A 20837-nucleotide genomic window follows, 5' to 3' on the forward strand; every position below is an offset into this window, starting at 1 on the left:
ATTCAAATTTGATTGGCATCTTTCTGGAGCAGGGGCCCAAAGAGTACATGTTGGCAGCCTGCTACACATGCTTAATATACATTTTCTTATTTTGGAATATCTCTTTTTTGCAGACTCTTTTGAGTGGCAGTTTGTGACCCCCTGGACCACATACTGAATGCTGCTCCCTACTGGAGAATCTTGATCTGGGACTGCACTCAGATTTTACTCAATGCACAATACTCAAAGCAGTCCCTTTACCCAACCAGGGAATGCTCTGGGAAAGCGAGTTTATACATTCAACTATCTGGCATGCTTCCAGAAGGTACATTAATAGCATTTTATATGGAAAGAGAATTTTAAAGGAAAGAGGCAATATATGAAATTGGAAGAAGGGAGACTAACAGAAAAGGTAAGGAATTACTTCTACTGTTGTGATATGTAACCAATTGTGGTCTATCAAGATGAGTAGTAAAGATAAACAAACTCAGAAGTCTAGAAACAGTAACAGCAGAATGTGACAACAGTGTTGGAATTCAAGCACATTTGAGACAGATACCAAAGACAGTAGTAAGGGAAGAGGGAGAGGATGGCCATAGATTGAGAAGAGCCTATAATGCCACAGTATACAGTGACAATGAACTATGAGATTCTTATCTGGTACTATGATGATTCACAAACAAAGGTTTCTACAATGAATATGCATGAAGTAAATTTACATGCAGAGGAAGCAATATTCAACTCTATCTCATGAATATTCGCTTTGGATATCCTGAAACCGGATGGCTGGGGGAAATCCAGCATGGGTTTGGGATCTACTGAGCTAGAAATAGTCCCTTGATGGTGGTGGTGGTGGTGGTGGTGGTGGGGGGGGGGTTAATATTGTAAAACATTTTCTGTGTGTCAAACATGTTTAAAATGTGGGAAATGGCTGTTATAAAATTGTGGGGGTCAATTGTGTAAGCTCAAACATAGGGCCACAAAGCAAAATGTTTCTGAGGGCCCCCATAGTGGAAGGGAAAGGACACCCCTTCCTCCTCCGTCAGCCTTAGATTTTCAGGAGACTTCAGCCAAGCAGCAGATGAGGCACTTCAGTGCTTCTGTGGAGAAGGGAGATCAAATAATTCAAATAAAGAAAGCTAGTGGGGAGCAGTATAGAAACCTTAAAATTAAGTAATGTTTATCACATTCTGCCTCTATCTCCACATTGTGGGTTCTCTGGGCCCCATTCTGTGGTGGCTGCTTATGTGGAATATATGCTACTGCAACAAAGAGAGGGCGCAAAAGTCCAAATAGCAAAAAAAAGTACCAGGAGCCTTCAAAATAGGGACACAGTTCTTTTAATAATACACTTGGTAAAATAATCCTCAAACAGACCCATCACGGGCCGTGTTTCATAAGTACATAAGTACATCAGTAGTGCCATACTGGGAAAGACCAAAGGTCCATCTAGCCCAGCATCCTGTCACCGACAGTGGCCAATCCAGGTCAAGGGCACCTGGCACGCTCCCCAAACGTAAAAACATTCCAGACAAGTTATACCTAAAAATGCGGAATTTTTCCAAGTCCATTTAATAGCGGTCTATGGACTTGTCCTTTAGGAATCTATCTAACCCCTTTTTAAACTCCGTCAAGCTAACCGCCCGTACCACGTTCTCTGGCAACGAATTCCAGAGTCTAATTACACGTTGGGTGAAGAAAAATTTTCTCCGATTCGTTTTAAATTTACCACACTGTAGCTTCAACTCATGCCCTCTAGTCCTAGTATTTTTGGATAGCGTGAACAGTCGCTTCACATCCACCCGATCCATTCCACTCATTATTTTATACACTTCTATCATATCTCCCCTCAGCCGTCTCTTCTCCAAGCTGAAAAGCCCTAGCCTTCTCAGCCTCTCTTCATAGGAAAGTCGTCCCATCCCCACTATCATTTTCGTCGCCCTTCGCTGTACCTTTTCCAATTCTACTATATCTTTTTTGAGATACGGAGACCAGTACTGAACACAATACACCATGGCGCTCAACGCCTGCGTCAGGGGTCTGAGTGGAGTTTCTGTAGTTCATATGTATGTGAGGGAGACATGATGGGGCCCAGGGCAGACACTAGGGAGAAGGCCCCAAACCTTGCTTACAGGCTGTCCCTCTTTCAACTTCAGGCAGGTTTGAGGCCCCCTACTAACAAGGGGGCTCATGGCAAATGCCTTGTTTGTCCACCCCTAATGCTAGCCTTGACTGGCATGTGTGCTTATATGTGTACATGTATGTGTAGTAAACAAGGTTTTGAACTTTTATGTAAATCATTCATAAGCGTTTTGGGGGACTTTGCTTGAGTGTGACTGCAGCAGCATTGCATATATATCCATAGTTGCACCTACTTTGGAGAAGATGTAAATTTGTGCAGGAATATTTGTGCACTAATTGGGATTATTGTAGGTGCCTGTTTTATAGAGATCCATACAGTACTCGAGTATGTGCCTTTTCCCAGTGTTTTTAAAGATCCCCTGTTATAAAATTACCCTCCACCTTTTTGCCCAGGAAACATTGACACCTTGTGACCACTGCTAATACTGCATCTTATAAGAGGTGATACCGTTTCCTTGTAGGCTGCATCAGAGACAGAAAAGCTAAGATTGTATGGTGGAGAGAATTTATTTACTATTAGGATTTATTTACCGCCTTTTTGAAGAAATTCACTCAAGGTGTTATACAGGAAGAATAAGTCAAACGTAGACAATAGACAGAGACAATTACAGTAGTAAAAATAATCACACAACAATACAAAGTATGCCTTAGGATTCTATATTACGTCAACACAATACACAATAACATATTTTAATAGACAGCATAGGGTGAAAGCACAGATGGGACATATAGATAGAGTAAAAGGCGTTAGAAAATAAGACAAGTAAGTTGTGCATTAGGTCAGAAAGGTACTTGAATATTATCTCAGCTAGAGTAGGAGTAGCTATGCAAGTCCTGCTACAGTATGTACAGCTGGTGTTACTCTTTGCATATGTGTGTGTAACTAGCAAGTTAGAATGACCAATGTTTGTTTGTTTATTTATTTATTTATTGGGATTTATTAACCACTTTTACAAAGCGATTCACCCAAGGTGGTGTACAACAGGTAAAGTTTAACATAAATCTTACAATTTTGTTAACAGCATAACAATAGTAAAATGATCAAATATAACCATAAATACAATAAGGGGTCCTTTTACAAAGGCGTGCTGAAAAAAGGCTTGCGGTAGTGTAGGCGCGGGTTTTGTGCATGTACGAATCCATTTTTTAGCACGCCTGTAAAAAAGGCCCTTTTTAAATTTTTGCCAAAAATGGACATGCAGCAAAATGAAAATTGCCGCGTGTCCATTTTGGGTCTGAGACCTTATTGCCACCCATTGACCTAGCGGTAAAGTCTCACACAGTAACTGGGCAGTAATGACCTAAGTGTGCCAAATGCCACTTGGTGCGCGTCCGATACGAACGTCAAAAATTATTTTTCGGCCGCACGTATCAGATATGCAGCAAAAATGAAATTACCGCAAGAGCCACGTGGTAGCCGTGCGGTAACTTCATTTTGGCTTACGCAGCTTAGTGAGATGCACAGTCTGTAGTGAGATCAGCATGAAGAGACATTGATGAGATAGAGAGAGGAAATTGCTGAGAGAAGATTTTAGAGACTGGCTGTCTGTCTGGAGGGATGAGAAAGTGGAGAGTTAGAGTTGATCAACTAGGAAGACCGTGAAAGGAAAGCAATGCAGTGTGTGTGTGTGTGTGTGTGTGTGTGTGTGTGTGTGTGTGTGTGTGTGAGTGAGTGTAGGAGAGAGAGAGATTGAAAGAGGAAGAGGAAGGGGATCAGTACCAGGGAAGAAGAAGGAGATGTGAGATGAGCACTAGTGATAAGGTTAGCTGTATACTTCAGAGAGTACCAGAGATGGAAGGATCGAAAAGGGCATGAGGTAAGGGTTATTGGGAAAAAAGAAAGGGGACTGGGGTAGAGAGGGGATGAGGGAGTGGAAATTAAACAGAGTAAGACTGCAGCACACCTCTCTCCCTTCACGCCCAATCTGGATACTCCTGATTTTGTAAAAATGGTCTGTGAAAAAAAAATAGCTAGAAATCCTGCATTTGCAGAAGTATTTTTGCAACAGATATTAATTTGATTACAAACATTTTGCAGATATTAGCTAGTGTTACTATATCATTGTGAAACAGAAGAAAAAAGTGTTATAAATAACAGAAGTAACATAACAGCTTTTCACTGTATGAAACAAAAGAATAAAAAAAACGTGGACTGGAAGAATCCTGTTAACACCATTGTCAGTGTTCTATCGATTCCCATTTGCAGTGTGGAATTTATTCTGGATTTATTCTTCAGACACCGCTTGCTTCATTCAAGTCAATTATAGGGATTGGTTTCCATTGCAAATGTTTTATGGGATTCACTCTTTGACCTCTCAAGGGCTAACATGACTCATGAGCTATCTCATTTGCTAGCTAATTGCGTTTTACTGTCCAGCTCCTCATGCAATGAATGGCAGCAGCACAGGACCCCCTGACATTATTATAGCTTCATTTAAGTATGAGTTAAAGCTTAGATACCTTTGCACTGTATCTCACAAAAAAAATTTTTTTAAGAAAGAAACCCTACAAAATATAAAATGTAAAAGGAACAAATCTTTCCAGCTGGGAACATCTCCTGGACAATATTTCAAAGGCACATATGAAGTCAGTGGTGGCGCCAGGCATTTAAGTGTTTCAAAATAATAGTTCCCAAAGAGTTGACTACACATAACTTAGAATGTGTAAAAAAAAAAAACCTTATAAAGGCCTGCATTTAAATTTACAGCACTTACACATGTTAACTGAAAAACTCTATAAATGGTACCTAAAGGAGTTTTTTTTACTAAGCCGCAGTAACTTTTTTAGCTCATGGTAGAACTCAGCAGGTGGCAAACGCCAGGGTGCCTCAGCATTTACCACCAGCTGATTTCTACCGTGAGCTAAAAACGCACTAATTAGGTGCCCAACTCATCTAAACTTCAGAAAATCACTAAAAACCAACCTATTCAAAAAGGCTTACCCCACCAATACAACGTAAATCCCCACACCCAGCAACACACAATAACCAATGATCATACTGGACAATACACAATCTTTACTCCCTCTGACCTTCATGATGCCTGACACACAACTACCTCATTCGACCACGACATAACCTTGTAATTGTTATCAACTGACTGGCGAACGCCTTTACGGTATTATGTAAGTCACATTGAGCCTGCAAATAGGTGGGAAAATGTGGGGTACAAATGTAACAAATAAATAAAATAAATTCTAACAGATGCAAGATGCTTAAATGGGACTGAAACAGCAGGTTGGTGCAAAATTACATTTAACGCTCCTATTAGATTGTAAGCTCTTTGAGCAGGGACTGTCTTTCTTCTGTGTTTGTACAGCGCTGCGTACACTTTGTAGCGCTCTAGAAATGTTAAATAGTAGTAGTAGTAGTTTTAGGATAGCAATCAAGTGTATTTGCGTGTAACTGTAAAGGGGGTGTGGCCATAGGAGGGACATGGGTGGGTCAGGAGCATTTTATAGAATACCGCACATGTCCACCCAACTTACGTGCCAGGATTTACACCCGGTTTCAGTTGGTGTAAGTCCTCGTGCCCAAAGTTGGGCGTAGAATTCGGCATCCATGACTAAGCATTTATAGAATAGCGCTGGGCACCATTTACTGGCATACTTGCCCACAAATGCCAGCTAGGAGCCTATGGAGATCCTTTTCAAAAGAGCAAACATCCAAAAAGTGGCAAAAATCTGTATTAGGATGTTTTTTGCACAAAAACATTCAAATGGTAGTTTTGAAGTGCTTTAAAAAAATCACAAGACGGCGTGTCACAGGTGGGTTAAGGACGGGATCTGGGTGTTTTTCTGCCATAATAGAACAAAACAAAAACATCCAGGGTTATAAGTTGGATGTTTTGGTCTAGACCTGTTTTGTTGACAAATAACCAATCAAAATGAGATATCTACATATATTAATGTGATATGTTCTTTAATGGAGGAAAAGCCTCAAGTAACCGCTGGGACACTCCTTTGTTAATGTTAATCAACTTTAGGGAGGCCTACGGACTCATCAGTGGCATAAAAACCTCCTATTTTTATTTTTTTTTTTCTTTCTTTATTTCTAAATGAATTTATAAAGAGACTTAGCTTTCAAGCTGTCCAGTTGTACGTTAAAACTATACCAACTACCCACGGCCCGACTTTGGCCAAGGTTTCGATCTCTGCTTTATGGTACCGCGGACTCCAACTGGTATTTGTTTAACTGGATCTGTGCTCTTGCTGGGATTTATGCCATGTTTTTGTTGTATATGGATGCATGCAGATTTAGACTCTGAAATATCAACTAAGCTTATTCTATAATCGGCGCCTAAAACTAGGTGCCGATTATAGAATATGCTTAGTTGGCACTGATTTCAGCGCCACGTTTTTTAGGTGCCATATATAGAATCTCCTCCTATATGTTCAAAACGACACACACCACTCAACAATCGAGCCGCAGCATTCTGAACTGCTGCGCCTGTACCCTAGACTTTGCAATACCCATATTAGCAACATTACAAAAGTCAATATGGAAGATCACCATACTCTGCACAACAGACCTTACTTAAGTCCCTATTCAAAAGATGAAGCTGAAAACTTCAACTGACAGCACTTGATCTTGCACAGATAACTGAGAATCCAAAATCACACCGAGAACTCTCATCTTATCTTTCACTTCCAAAACAAAATCATTCACACACACAGACTTACATTGCAACAAAATCTCATCATTCCAAAAAAAAACATCAATTCTGATTTTTTCAGATTCAACACAAGCCAATGAGAATGCATCCATCTCTGAACTGCAATCATACATTGTTTCCACTTATTACATAACCATGACATACCTCCCTGCACTGGGATAAATATGAACATCATCAGCGTAGATCTTGTATTTGTCCTGTAAATCAAAACAAACCTTAGCCAAAGATGACATATAAATGTTGAATAACAAGGCAGAAAGTGCTGAACCCTGCGGAACTCCTTTAGATAATGTCATAACTTGAGATGTCTGTCCTTTACTAAACACCTGAAAAGACCTCCCCTTCAAATAAGAGGAGAACCAGGCCCAAACAGTGCCTCATACCCCAATCTCCATCAACTTGTGCACTCAAATTTCCATTGAGTGTGCAGATTTACATGCGCAAGTTATAGAATAAGATCAGTTGCACACGTAATTTAATTCAATAATTGGTTGTTGAACGGAGTTAACAGACAATTATTGGCTATAATTGGCCTTAATTTCCACTTGGCACCAATTAGGAATTATGGGGCTGATATTCAGACCGAGGGAGTTAGACCGGCACAGTACCAGGTTGTTTCTGGTGACTGGCATTGAATATCTGGTTTATTTTTGGCCGGTTTGAAGATAACCGGCTAAGTCAATTCAGACTTAACCAGTTATCATCAAACCAGCCAAAGATATTCCACTGTTTGATGTGGCCAAATATGACTGCTAAACCCTGTTTAAAAATCAGCAAATAGCCCATTATATCATGTGATATAACTGGCTATCCATTAGCCACTAATCAAGGATATTCAGCGGGGGATAACTGGTTATCCCCTGCTGAATACTGGCAGATAGCCGGTCAAGCACTAATTAACTGATCAGCAGTCATTCTGGCCAGTTAAATAGTGCTGAATATCAGGCTAGAAGTTTCTACTAATCTCCAATTAAGTGACAAGTTATTGTCAAGTAACTAATTATGGGCTCCTTTTAATAAGCAGTGGTAAGCCCAATGCGAGCTTACCGCTCTCTAAACAGGAAGTACCGCTGGGTTACCACAGCAGCTTGGTGGTACTTCCCACCCCTAGAGCGCCATCATATCCGGCGTTACAAAAATATATTTATTTTTGTAGCTCTGGAGTGTACCCAGTGGTAATTGGGCAGTGCCGCACACTGCCTGGTTACCACCGGGTTAGCGTGGGAGCCCCTACCGCCACCTCAATGTGTGGTGGTAAGGGCCCCCCCCCCCCCAAAGTGGAGTGCAATGGGTAGATGTGAAGTGTCTGTTTACACTTTCCAAAATACTAGGACTAGGGGGCATGCGTTGAAGCTACAAAGTAGTAAATTTAAAACAAATCGGAGAAAATTTGTCTCCACTCAACGTGTAATTCAACTCTGGAATTCATTGCCAGAAAATGTGGTAAAGGCGGTTAGCTTAGCAGAGTTTAAAAAAGGTTTGGATGGCTTCCTATAGGAAAAGTCCATAGACCATTATTAAATTGGACTTGGGGAAAATCTACTATTTCTGGGATAAGCAGCATAAAATGTTTTGTACTTTTTTTCGGATCTTGCCAGGTATCTGTGACCTGGATTGGCCACTGTTGGAAACAGGATGCTGGGCTAGATTGACCTTTGGTATGTCCCAGTATGGCAGTACTTATGTACTTATGCTTTATTTGCCACACAGCCATTTCCTGCAGGAAATAGAGACTTCCTTTTTACCCACTGCAGTAAAAGGGGGCCTCGGCGCACGTAGTAAAACACATGCTGATGCCAGCGCAGACCCCCTTTTGCCGCAGCTTGGTAAAAGGGGCCTTATGTTACACAAGTAACTGACCCTATTTTATAACTGGGTGCGGAACTGAGTGCCTAACTCTAGGCACTATGTATAGAATTTGGGAGTTGGTGTCTCGCTGCTGAGGGTTCTTCCTGTTACTATTTGTTCATTTAGTTTAGAGGACAGCTATGATCACTGCTGGCATGCAACTGTATCAGATCCTACATTCCAGTAAGAGCTAGATTGAAAGTAGTTCTCCTTGGGCTCCTTTTACTAAGCTGCAGGAAAAAGGGCCCTGCGGTAGTAACAGAGGCCATTTTTCCCGCAGCAGGTAAAAAGCCCCTAAAAAAAATGGCCATGCAGTAAGATTACTCTTACCACATGGCCATGTGAGGGGGAACATTTACCACCAGCCACTGAGGTGGCAGTAAGGGCTCCTGTGGTAACCAGGCAGTGCATGGGGATACCTGATTACCGCCGGGTTAACGCCACACTATAAACGACTTTTCCGGCACCCCAGAAATGGCGCACACTCAAGATAAAACTACCGCAGACAGCTGTGTTAGGCCAGCGGTACTTCCAGGTTAATGTGTGGTAGGCCCATGTTGGGCTTACCGACACTTTGTAAAAGGACCCCTTTGTTTCTAGGGCCACTGGTTCCATGAAACAGTCATTTATGGTAGCTAGAAACTTATCCTTCCTGGCATGCCTTGATGAGATACTTGCCCAATCAATATTGAAGTAATTGAAATCTCCTATTTTTGAGTTTTCAAATTTAGTAGCTTGTTTAATCTCCCTTAGCATTTCATTGGCTCATTCTTCTCCAGTTAGGTGGAAGAAGGTAAACCACAATTGCTGTAGCTGCTAGGGGCAGGAGCAAGTGGAGTTCATTCCTGCTCTCATTGCCCATGCCTGTTTTTCTTTAAATATCAGGTTTTTATTCCTCCTTGCATATTACTAGGGAATTCAGGTAGGCCCAAGAGAGGGGTCTTTAGTTGTTGTAGTGGTGAGAATGGGTGTGGAAGGGACATGGACACAGGACCTATGAGGGTCTCAACTGATATTCAGCTGGAACTCGCTTAAGGGGGTCATGTGGGTCCCGGCTGAGTATTGCCTTGGACCTGCATAAGGGTCAGTGGCCTGACGCACTCTGGTGAGCCACCAATAGTCAATGCTGGTGCTCAACATTGAATATTGGGACCTAATTCTGCCTGTGGCAGCATTTATAAAACCGCCGACTGCTGCTGGTTAAATATTTGAGCAATCGAATTCAAAAGACCTTTTAATTGTAGTGTGGAGATTATATCAATATGCAATTCTAATAATATCCCAAACACTGTCTAATATATTAAATTCATAGATAGTAATTACTACCACAGTTTAACCATAATATTCATTCATAAATCAGCATTATTTATTGAACGGGGATCCTCAGAGTTTTTAACAGCATACACCATATGGGAACCATGCCCCAGTGTAATAATGGTGCAGCTCACATCGTCATTGATCTACCCGTATGACTCCTCTATTACGATCTTTTTTTTTTCCAATTTTTTTTCTTATCTTTTTTTTTTTCAATTTTCTATAAATTTCATATGATTCTCCTTAAATAACCTTCTTCTTGAATTAAATATTGGCAGGATAAATGTTTATAGCACCTAAGCTGTCCCAGAATCCTATATCCCTTGCCAGTTTTGCAAGCAGGGGAGACAGAAAGCACTGGGGGATTCAGAGGGCAACCTCCCCTAATCTCTCCAGTGAAGTGCTGCACAAAATGAGGACCTTTTCGAAACCTAGATGTCCCAGGTAGCAGGTGTAAATCCCAAATTTGATCTTTTTGAGCACAGATGTGTATGCGCATTTGTTTTTCTTTATGGTCCACCTTGATACCAACCAAAGCATGCCCAGACTATGCCCCATTGCCATATGCATGTGCTTCATCTTTAGATGTGTATATCCCAGCTTTGTAAAATTGGGATTTAGATGCTTCTGCAATATAACATTCTAAATGCCAGCTTTTGCACATCTGAAAGGTAAATAGTGCTTCTAAAATAAGTACCTTAATATGTGTTAAATCACTTTAGTGCAAGTTAACTAGTTAATGCATGTTAGTAAATGAGGACCCACTAGTGCTAAAATTCAGGTTATCGTCACTGAATCTCAACATTAGTAGTACAATCTGCCTTTTCACAATCCCCTCATAGAAAGACCTAACTCTGCTCTCCCACTTTGTTTATTGCTTAAATCACTTTACAATGATGATACAGAAGTTTGGATAAGGGCATCAGACAGACACAGAAACAATAATAAGCTTCTTTTTTTTCAATTTGGCTGGAGGAGGTAGCTAAAAACCTATCTCCGAATGTTATTCTGCCGGCTGCTGACAATCATGTCAGCACCTGGAAAAATACATGTATCACATTTAATTTTACTTCTGAAATGATCTTTGGTGACCTCTTTTCAAGCGGTATCTTACAAAAGGGAAATGTATCTTAGAAGAGCTGAGCATAAAAGCAGAGAGAAGACGTCAGTGCAGGCTTCGTTAAAAGCTAAAACAACCGATGACAAACCAAGATGACCTTCAGACATGTAGTCATCTATGCTGGGTGTCTAGGGCATGCTGATATAACTACTGGAGTTCTGTTTAAGCAGTTTTCTGAAATTGCTTCTTCTAAATTTCACCACAGCATAACTACATTAAGAGGGAGCAATTTACTAGGAGCAACTAAATCTAGTTTGAGTTTGCGTTTTGGCTGTGCATTGCAAGGAAAAAGTAAAGGAAAATATGTTTCCCGTGCAACAGATTTTTGGATTTTATTTATTTATAACTTGGCAGGTTTCCACTCTCTATGACTGTAACCTATAACTATAAGATGAAAATGCCAGAGAATGTGGTAAATGCGGTTAGCTTAGCTGAGTTTAAAAAAGGTTTGGACGGCTTCCTAAAGGAAAAGTCCATAAGACCGTTATTAAATGAACTTGGGGAAAATCCACTATTTCTGGGATAAGCAGTATAAAATGTTTTGTACATTTTGGGGATCTTGCCAGGTATTTGTGACCTGGATTGGCCACTGTTAGAAACAGGATGCTGGGCTCGATGGACCTTTAGTCTTTCCCAGTATGGCAATACTTATGTACTTATGATGGAACCATTCCCCAAATATCTGCTTTTCTTTAAATATCTGGTCTTTCATTGTTTCCTAGTTTTACACACTAGCCACTACAGGTGAAGCCCTATTGTACCTAGAACATAGAGATAGGAATTGAGACGTCTGGTTCAAAAAGGGCCAGATTCAGTAAATGGTATATAAAATGTAAGTGCGTCAGAATAATGCATGTAGTGCTATTCTATAAAGCATGGTGTACAAAATAGCGCATAGGCCGGGGGAAAGTGCCTACGTTTAGGAGCGACCATTTACACTCCTGAAAACCTGGTGTAAATACCCACCTAAATGTAGGCGTGTTACCCTGAATTCTATAACACATATTAATTTGAGTAACTCCCCAACACACCCACACTCCTTCCATGGCTGCATCCCATTTTCAGCTTCGCATGTTGGAATTTGCATGCGCCTCTTTTTAGAATATGCCTAAAAAGAAGCACATGTAAATTCCAATTATTTCCAATAAGTGGTGATAATTGGCCATTATCTGCCAATTATCAAGACTAATTGGCTCATCACTCAATTAAGGTATACCTGTAAATTGGGCACATGCCCAATTAAATGCAAGCTACCAGCCGCGAACTATATAAAATTCAGGGAAAAGTGCTCAGTTCTGCTGGCATTTTAGAAAAAGATCAGCCAGCATAGAGCCTTTTCTAAAATTCATACAGGAGTGCATATGCATTTGCCAGGACGTGCAGTGGGAGCAACCATTTTGCAAATATACATGTTGAAAAAATAATGACACAGACTAAACAGCATCCACAGAGCCGGTGGTGGAAGGCGGGGCTAGTGCTGGGCAGACTTCTACAGTCTGTGCCCTGAAAATGGCAGATACAAATCAAAGTAAGGTATACACAAAAAGTAGCACATTTGAGTTTATCTTGTTGGGCAGACTGGATGGATCGTGCAGGTCTTTTTCTGCCGTCGTCTATTATGTTACTATCCAGCTTATTTTCTAAGGAGAAGGGCGCCCGTCTTCCGACACAAATCAGGAGATGAGCGTCCTTCTCCTAAGGGCGCCCAAATCAGCATAATTGAAAGCCGATTTTGGCCATCCTCAACTGCTGTACCGAAGGTGGGACGGGGGCGTGATTAAGAGATGGGCGTCCTCGGCCGATAATGGAAAAAAGAAGGGCCCTGACAACCATTTGGCCGACTTTACTTGGTCCCTTTCTGTTAACGACCAAACCTCGAAAAGGTGCCCAAACTGACCAGATGACCACCGAAGGGAATCGGGGATGACCTCCCATTACTCCCCCAGTGGTCACCAACCCCCTCCCACCAAAAAAAAAAACTAATTAAAAATCATTTTTTTTCCAGTCTCTATGCCAGCCTCAAAATGAACTGCTGTACTTCATATACTTACTATTTTGCTTGTTCTCTGTAGCAAAGGTATACATGTAATGCTTTTTCACTCTGTGACAGGCAATTAAATATGTCCTTTTTAGAAATGCAAAACGTCCTTTTTAGAAATGCACCCAATTTACTTGACTTATACATGGCTAATACAGGATATCAGGAGCTGTGGTGGGTACCATGGTAACAAGGGTGCAATGGTCAGGCTTTACATGGACTATATGGAGTAGACTCACAGTATACATGCATCTGCTCATTTCCCAGTGCCATATGACATGTAGAGATTTCAAGGAGGCATAGTTTGGGTGGGACTTCGATAGGACTAAAATCTACACATGTATTCCCCATTTCACAAAGGCAATACGTGCATATGGAGAAAAAATTCCACATCAGCTTCAACAGAACATATAGTTTTAATAAATGTGCTTGTTTCAGCCCGGGCTGTACAAAAGGGAATAATGTATCTTTTGCCCACCTTCAAAATGAAACCATGTTAAAATTGCAACTTCACTACTTAATTAGTGGCACTTACACATGAAGGTTTGTAAAATGTAGCAATTATATGTTGAAGTGCCAACATAGTAATATAGTAACGTGGAGGGGCATAATCGAACTGGGCGCCCATCTTTAAGGGCGCCCCGGCGAAGGGGTGGGGCATCCTGTATTATCGAAACAAGATGGGCTTCCACCTTTCGTTTTGATAATACGGTCGGGGACAGCCAAATCTCAACATTTAGGTCGACCATCTTGACATTTAGGTCGGCCGACCTCGACTTTCACCGATAATAGAAACCGAGGACGGCTATCTCAAAAATGGCCAAATCCAAGCCATTTGGTCGTGGGAGAAGCCAGCATTCATAGTGCACTGATCCCCCCTCACATGCCAGGACACCAACCGGGCACCCTAGGGGGCACTGCAGTGGACTTCAAAAATTGCTCCCAGGTGCATATCTCCTTTACCTTGGGTGCTGAGCCCCCCAAACCCCCCAAAGCCCACTACCCAGAGCTATACAACAGTACCATAGCCCTTAAAGTGTAAAGGGGGGTACCTACATGTGGGTACAATGGGTTTCAGGTGGGTTTTGGAGGGCTTCCATTTACCACCACAAGTGTAAGAGGTAGGGGGGGGGGGGGTGGGCCTGGGTCCGCCTGCCTGAAGTGCACTGCAGTACCCACTAAAAACTGCTCCAGGGACCTGCATACTGCTGTCATGGAGCTGGGTATGACATTTGAGGCTGGCATAGAGGCTGGAAAAAATGTTTTTTAATTTGTTTTTTTTTTGGGTGGGAGGGGGTTGGTGACCACTGGGTTAGTAAGGGGAGGTCATCCCTGATTCCCTCCGGTGGTCATCTGGTCAGTTCGGGCACCTTTTCGAGGCTTGGACGTGAAAAAAAATTGGACCCAGTAAACTCGGCCAAATGCTCGTCATGGATGCCCTTCTTTTTTCGATTATTGGCCGAGGACGCCCATCTGTTAACCATGCCCCTTTGGTACACTGCTGACATGCCCCCCGTGAATTTTGGTCGTCCCTGCAACGAAAAGCAGTTGAGGAACGACCAAGTCGGCTTTCGATTATGCCGATTTGGCTGACCTTGAGAGAAGGATGCCCATCTCCCGATTTGTGTCGGAAGATGGGCGTCCTCTTTCGAAAATGAGCTGGTTAGAGACATAGTTTTCAAGGATGAGGAAATGATCTATTGGGACTCCCAAGATTTTCATTGATGACTCAAGGGAATAGGTTTTGTTCTTAATAGTAAAGTTACTAAGATTCATAGCATGGTGAGAGTTAGTTATTTATTATTTATTTATTGCATTTGTATCCCACATTTTCCCACCTATTTGCAGGCTCAATGTGGCTTACAAAAACCTGTTATGGCATCGCCATTCCAGGGTAGCAGATATAATTGGTGTTATAACAAGATCAGGGATGAGAAAAAAGATCTATACAGACAGTTATAGAAAGATGACTATCAGAATAGGGTGAAGTGGTGCAGTGTTATGATTAAGTTATGGATTCCCATTGTAGGCCTTGTTGAAGAGATAGGTTTTCAGAGATTTGCAAAAGTTAGTTATTTCGTTAATCGTTTTCAGGTCAGTTGGTAGTGCATTCCATAGCTGTGTGCTCATGTAGGAGGAGGTAGTCGCATGTGTTAGCTTGTATTTTACTACTTTACAGTTGGGGAAGTATAGATTAAGGAATTTGCGGGCTCTTCTTTTAGCATTTCTGGGAGGCAGGTCCACGAGGTCTAGCATGTAGCTCGGGGCATCTCCATGGATGATTTTGTGAACCATTGTGCAGATCTTGAACGCGATACGCTCTTTCAGTGGGAGCCAGTGAAGTTTCTCTCTTAGGGGTTTTGCACTTTCATATTTTGTTTTACCAAATATGAGTCTGGCTGCGGTATTTTGGGCTGTTTGCAGTTTCTTGATAGTTTGTTCTTTGCAGCCAGCGTACAGTACGTTGCAGTAGTCCAGATGACTTAGCACCATTGACTGTATCAGGTTACGGAAAATGGATCTCGGGAAGAAAGGTTTTACTCGTTTGAGTTTCCACATGGAGTGGAACATCTTTTTCGTTGTGTTCTTCACGTGGGTTTCGAGTGTGAGATTTCGATCAATGGTAACTCCAAGAATTTTCAGATTGTTTGAGACTGGAAGAGAAAAGTTTGGTGTTGTTATGGTGGTGAAGTTACTTGTGTTATGTTGAGAGGTGAGTATAAGGCATTGTGTTTTTCTGCATTGAGTTTTAGCTGGAATGCATCAGCCCAAGAGTGCATGATTTGGAGGCTTTGATTGATCTCATTGGTGATTTCCTTTAGATCGTGTTTGAACGGGATATAAATCGTGACATTGTCTGCATGTATATAGGGGTTGAGGTTATGATTGGCTAGTAGCTTGGCTAAGGGTATCATCATTAGGTTGAAGAAGGTTGGTGAGAGGGGGGATCCTTGAGGGATTCCACATTCAGGTGTCCAAGGGGCTGAAATATCCTCGTTTGCTATTACTTGGTATGATCTTGTGGCCAAGAATCCTCTAAACCAGTTAAGAACGTTACCTCCAACTCCAAAGTATTCTAGAATATTTAGTAATATTCCATGGTTGACCATGTCGAAGGCACTGGACATGTCGAATTGTAGGAGGAGTATGTTATTGCCAGTTGCAATTGCGTTCATTAAAGTCACTAGTACAGTTTCAGTGCTGTGGTTCGAATGGAATCCTGATTGAGACTCATGTAGAATTGAGTATTTATTTAGGTAATCCGTGAGTTGTTTCATCATTACGCCTTCCATGATTTTGGTTATTAGTGGGATGGATGCTACTGGGCGATAATTGGTTAGGTCATTTGTACCTTTCTTTGCATCTTTAGGTAAAGGGGTAAGTATAATTAGAAACTTAGTTTTATCCATATTAAGTTTTAGTTTGAAATTTGAAGCCCATGATTCCATAAGTTTATCCCTAGACTAATCATGTGAGTTATGTCAAGTAATTCCTTAGAGAATGGGATATAAATGGTGACATCATCAGCATATATGTATGTCGAAAGACCGTGTTTTTCTAAAAGATGACCAAGAGGTATTATCATAATGTTAAACAAGATGGGAGAAAGAAGGGAACCCAGAGGGACCCCACAGCCAGGAAACCAAGTGGAAGAAAGTACACCTGATTGTTTGAGTTGATACAACCTAGATCTTAAGAAGCCAGAAAACCATTTCAGGACAACTCCACAGATTCCATAATAGTAAAGAATATTTAAAAGAATATTATGATCAACAGTATCAAAGGCACTAGATAGATCAAATTGAAGCATCAATATTTTGTTGCCAAAACTTAATTCTCTCCTAACGTTAGCTAAGAGGGTGGTAAGTACAGTTTCTGTACTGTAAGAGTGCCTAAAACCAGATTGTAAACTATGCAAAATGGCAAGAGGCTGGAGATACTCCATACGTTGGTACATGACAAATCTTCCATTACTTTAACAAGAAGAGGAATTGAGGCTACTGGTCTATAGTTGGAAACCAAACTTAGGCTAGTTTGGGTATTTTTAGGTATAGGAGTCAAAATAATGTTGCCATTTTCAGAGGGAAAGAAACCTTGAGACAACGTCAAAGTAAGATTTGAGTGCAAATGATGTAAGAATAAATCAGGAGCTGACTTGAGGAGATAAGTAGGGCATGTATCAAGCAGACAATGTGAATTTGCGCATTTGCGTAATGTGTAATTGACCTGATCAGTAGTGAATAGATGAAAAACAGACCAGATTCTGTCTGCTTGAGAATGAGGCAATAAAGGATCATGTAAATAAAGCAAAGGAAAGGAACCTCGCGTAGATGTGTTCAAAAATGTCTTTATTAAAAGTCTTCTAAAAACAATGAGGGAGACTTTTAATAAAGATATTTTTGAACACCATCTACATGAGATTCCTTTCCTTTGCTCTACTGTTACCCATTTGGTGTTTTTCCTTCAAGTGGAGCAACTTGCCTTCTGTTTGTGACTGTCTCAAGTAAATAGAGGAAATAGTCTATAGATAAAGGGGTATTGTTAAGTTCTAGTCTGATTTTAGCTATTTTTTGTTTAAAATAAGTAGCCAAGTGGTTGGCAATAGGTGTGGGATGGTTGAATTGGTTATTAGTTGAGTGCCCAATAAAGTATTAACTAATGAGTAAAGTTTCCTCGGGTTGACTACTGTATCACCAATGAATTTGGAATAATAGGAGGTTTTCGCTTTGGAGATCATACCTTTGTAGATTTTCAAACGTTTTTTTTCCAAGCAATCCATTGTTCAGTAGATTTGACCTTAGTCCAATCTTTTATAAATGAAACGTAAATGCAGGAGACAAGTTCTCTCTTGTCTCCTGCATTTACATTTCATTTATAAAAGATCATCATTGAACCAAGGAGATAATCTTTTCGGACGAGATTTGACAGTCACAGGTGCAATAACATCAAGGACTGCTTTACAAGTATCATTCCATTGGTGAAGGAAATTCAGGGAAGGGTTTGAGATAAGTAATGCACTGAATGACTCATTGGACCAGAATTTTAAAAGGTCTATTTTACCTCTAGTTTTAAAGGAATTTAACAAATTTCGAGATTTGGAATGACAATTAAGTTTCTTCCAGTGTAATTCAAAAAACAGGCTACTGTGATCTGACCAAGGTATTGGGGTCCAATGAAAATCTGAGATGAAAAAAGTAGTTAGTTGGGTCTGTAAATTTAGTTGCTAATATATCTAATTGATGACCTTTAACGAGAGGACATTCCGTTGAAAAGCGAGAATTGCCAAACATTAAGGAATTCTAGAAAATTCTTGGTATATTGGTTGGTAATGTTTTCAAGATGTAAATTAACATCTCCAACCATAATGATGTTATCATTATTAATACATGCATTGGAGATGAATTTGGTAAGATCTGCCTCAACTAAGATCCAACAATTAGGGGATAATATAAAATTTGAAGAATCGCAAGATACAGAACAAGTAGCAATTTCCAGATTAGGCTATTGAAATTCAGAAATCATTTTTACCTCAAATAAAGATTTACAGATGATAGCTAAACCACCTCCCTATTTTTAGCTCTAGGGAAATGAAGAACAAAATAACTGGATGGGCATACATCTAGAACAATAAGATCATCTTTTGCCTATAGCCAAGTTTCAGAGATTATAACAAAATCAAATTGAGCATTACAGCTTTGTCAACAACTGATTGAGTATTGACATAACCTATAGACAGAGGAAAAATAAGAACAAGTAAAGTTGCTCGACAGTGGGACTTTAATCAAGTGCCGTTTATTACAAAAGGTTTTGGAGGCTTTTTTAGTATGATGTTTAGTAGAAGGCACAATGTTCAGATTGTTGTGATTCAAATAGTTAGGAGCAAAACCAGAGGGATTCCTGGTGATAAGTTGGCAACCAATACGGATAATAATATCTTTTAGAATATATCACTAGGATGGCAAAATAGGAATCAAACCCATTAGTAGAATGAATTAAGTGTCTAGACAGAATGAGAAAAGAAATTAAACAATATAGCAGGACTCTTAGCATTCTTTAAGGAATACTTTGAAACAGGCACTCAACATCTGTTGAAAACAAATATGTGATAAGCATAATGAAAACAAAATAAAAAGAAGCAGCTGTAATTTTATTATTCAGCTACAATAATGGTAACAGACTTAGGTGGGGCTGAGAAGGCCAGCAGAGCAGCGGTATCTCTGCAGAGAAAAATTTGGGGTGGCAATTTATTTATGTATTGATATATTTATTTGTTTAGTTGTACTTATATACCATTTTCCTGATCAAAATAGATCATTAAAAATGATTCACAAGCACATAAAACAGTAACAGTCCAGAACAAAGAGATAAAAGTTACAGAAAAGAAATAATAAAGACAAAATTACAAAATAATCAGCTATAATCAACCCACTTCAATCTAACATTCTAAGATTCAAATCATTGGGGGAACAAAAATGTTTTCAGCTTCCTTCTAAATAACATAACATTCCTCTCTAATCTCTAAGGGAAGTTTGTTCCACAACTATGGCCCAATAACCCAAAAGGTTTTGGAAACGCCATCCTTCTCTTCTTGTAACCTCTATACTAGGAATAGATAGAAAATGTCCTTGATTAGATCGTAATGATCTAGTAGGTATATAGGAAATCAAATTCTCCTTCAAAGAGTCCTGTTTCTGAAAATTTAAAACTGAAAATTAGAGTTAACAACTTAAACAGGGCCCTTTCCTTCATAGGAAGCCAATATAATTGGTAGAGAAGGGGTCTAGCATGTTTCTAACAAAGTCCCCCCAGCAACAATCTAGCCTACTGCATTCTGGATAATTTGGAGTTTCCTTAAACACAAAGATAAACCCAAGTATAAAACATTGCAATAATCCAGAAGACTTAACAAAAAAAAAACATATGTGATTATTATCAATGCTTTCCTATCCAGAAAAGGCTTCAATTGTCTATTTATCCTTAATTTTAAAAGCACCGTGGTCCCAATGCTCAAAACTCTGGCACTGTTCTGAATAACAAACCAACAGAAGTAGAGGCTGACTAATGGACAAGCCAACTCGGGAGATGATCCTGGAGACGTTTTATTAAGGAAACCAACAAGGAGGAGGAAAAGACCTCACGAAACTGTGAGACACAGAAACAAACCAGTGAGGTAGGTCCAAAGAGGAAACTTTATTGAAATTGAAAAACGACCCGACATGGCCATGTTTCGGCCCAAAGGCCTGCCTCAGGGGTCTTGTAAAATCTCTGATGTCGTGGAAGATAATGGATCTCGAAATGAATTGTAGAAGCAATCTGGTAATGAGATCCTTCAGCAATCTTTCAGAAACTAAACGAAGCCTTGTGCCAGAAGAAGGGGACCTCTGCTGGTGGGGGTTGGGGTCCCCTGCTAGCAAAGGTAGGTGACGGCGGGTTAGCAGCGGGAGGGGGTCGAGAGGGTTGGTGGCAGGAGGGGGGGGTCGAGAGGGTCGTCGGCAGGGGGGCCCAGGGCCAAATCTATGGGGGCCCAGGCCCCTGTGGCCCCACTTAGCTATGTCACTGGCTCATAGCATTGAGTATAAGGAAGTTTGGCAGGAGGATTGTGCTTGGCACATGTGTAGAAGAGTTCCATGGGAAGCTCGGCTCCTGTGTGCATGTGCCTGGTAAAACCCAAGCGCGAAGCACACATTGGCGTCTGTTTCCTGCGGCCTAAATATAAGCGTTT

At 40.6% G+C, this 20837-nt stretch overlaps 1 long non-coding RNA gene across 1 annotated transcript; it reads left to right on the plus strand.

Moving 5' to 3' along the window:
- Positions 1 to 671: 671 nt before the first annotated feature.
- Positions 672 to 20305, plus strand: LOC115462525. The gene is made up of 3 exons (XR_003940886.1): positions 672 to 688; positions 15092 to 15097; positions 20223 to 20305. It is a non-coding gene; the product is annotated as an uncharacterized LOC115462525 (long non-coding RNA).
- The last annotated feature ends 532 nt before the right edge of the window (positions 20306 to 20837 follow it).

Source organism: Microcaecilia unicolor, chromosome 2 (assembly GCF_901765095.1).
Source record: "Microcaecilia unicolor chromosome 2, aMicUni1.1, whole genome shotgun sequence".
NCBI lineage: Eukaryota > Metazoa > Chordata > Amphibia > Gymnophiona > Siphonopidae > Microcaecilia > Microcaecilia unicolor.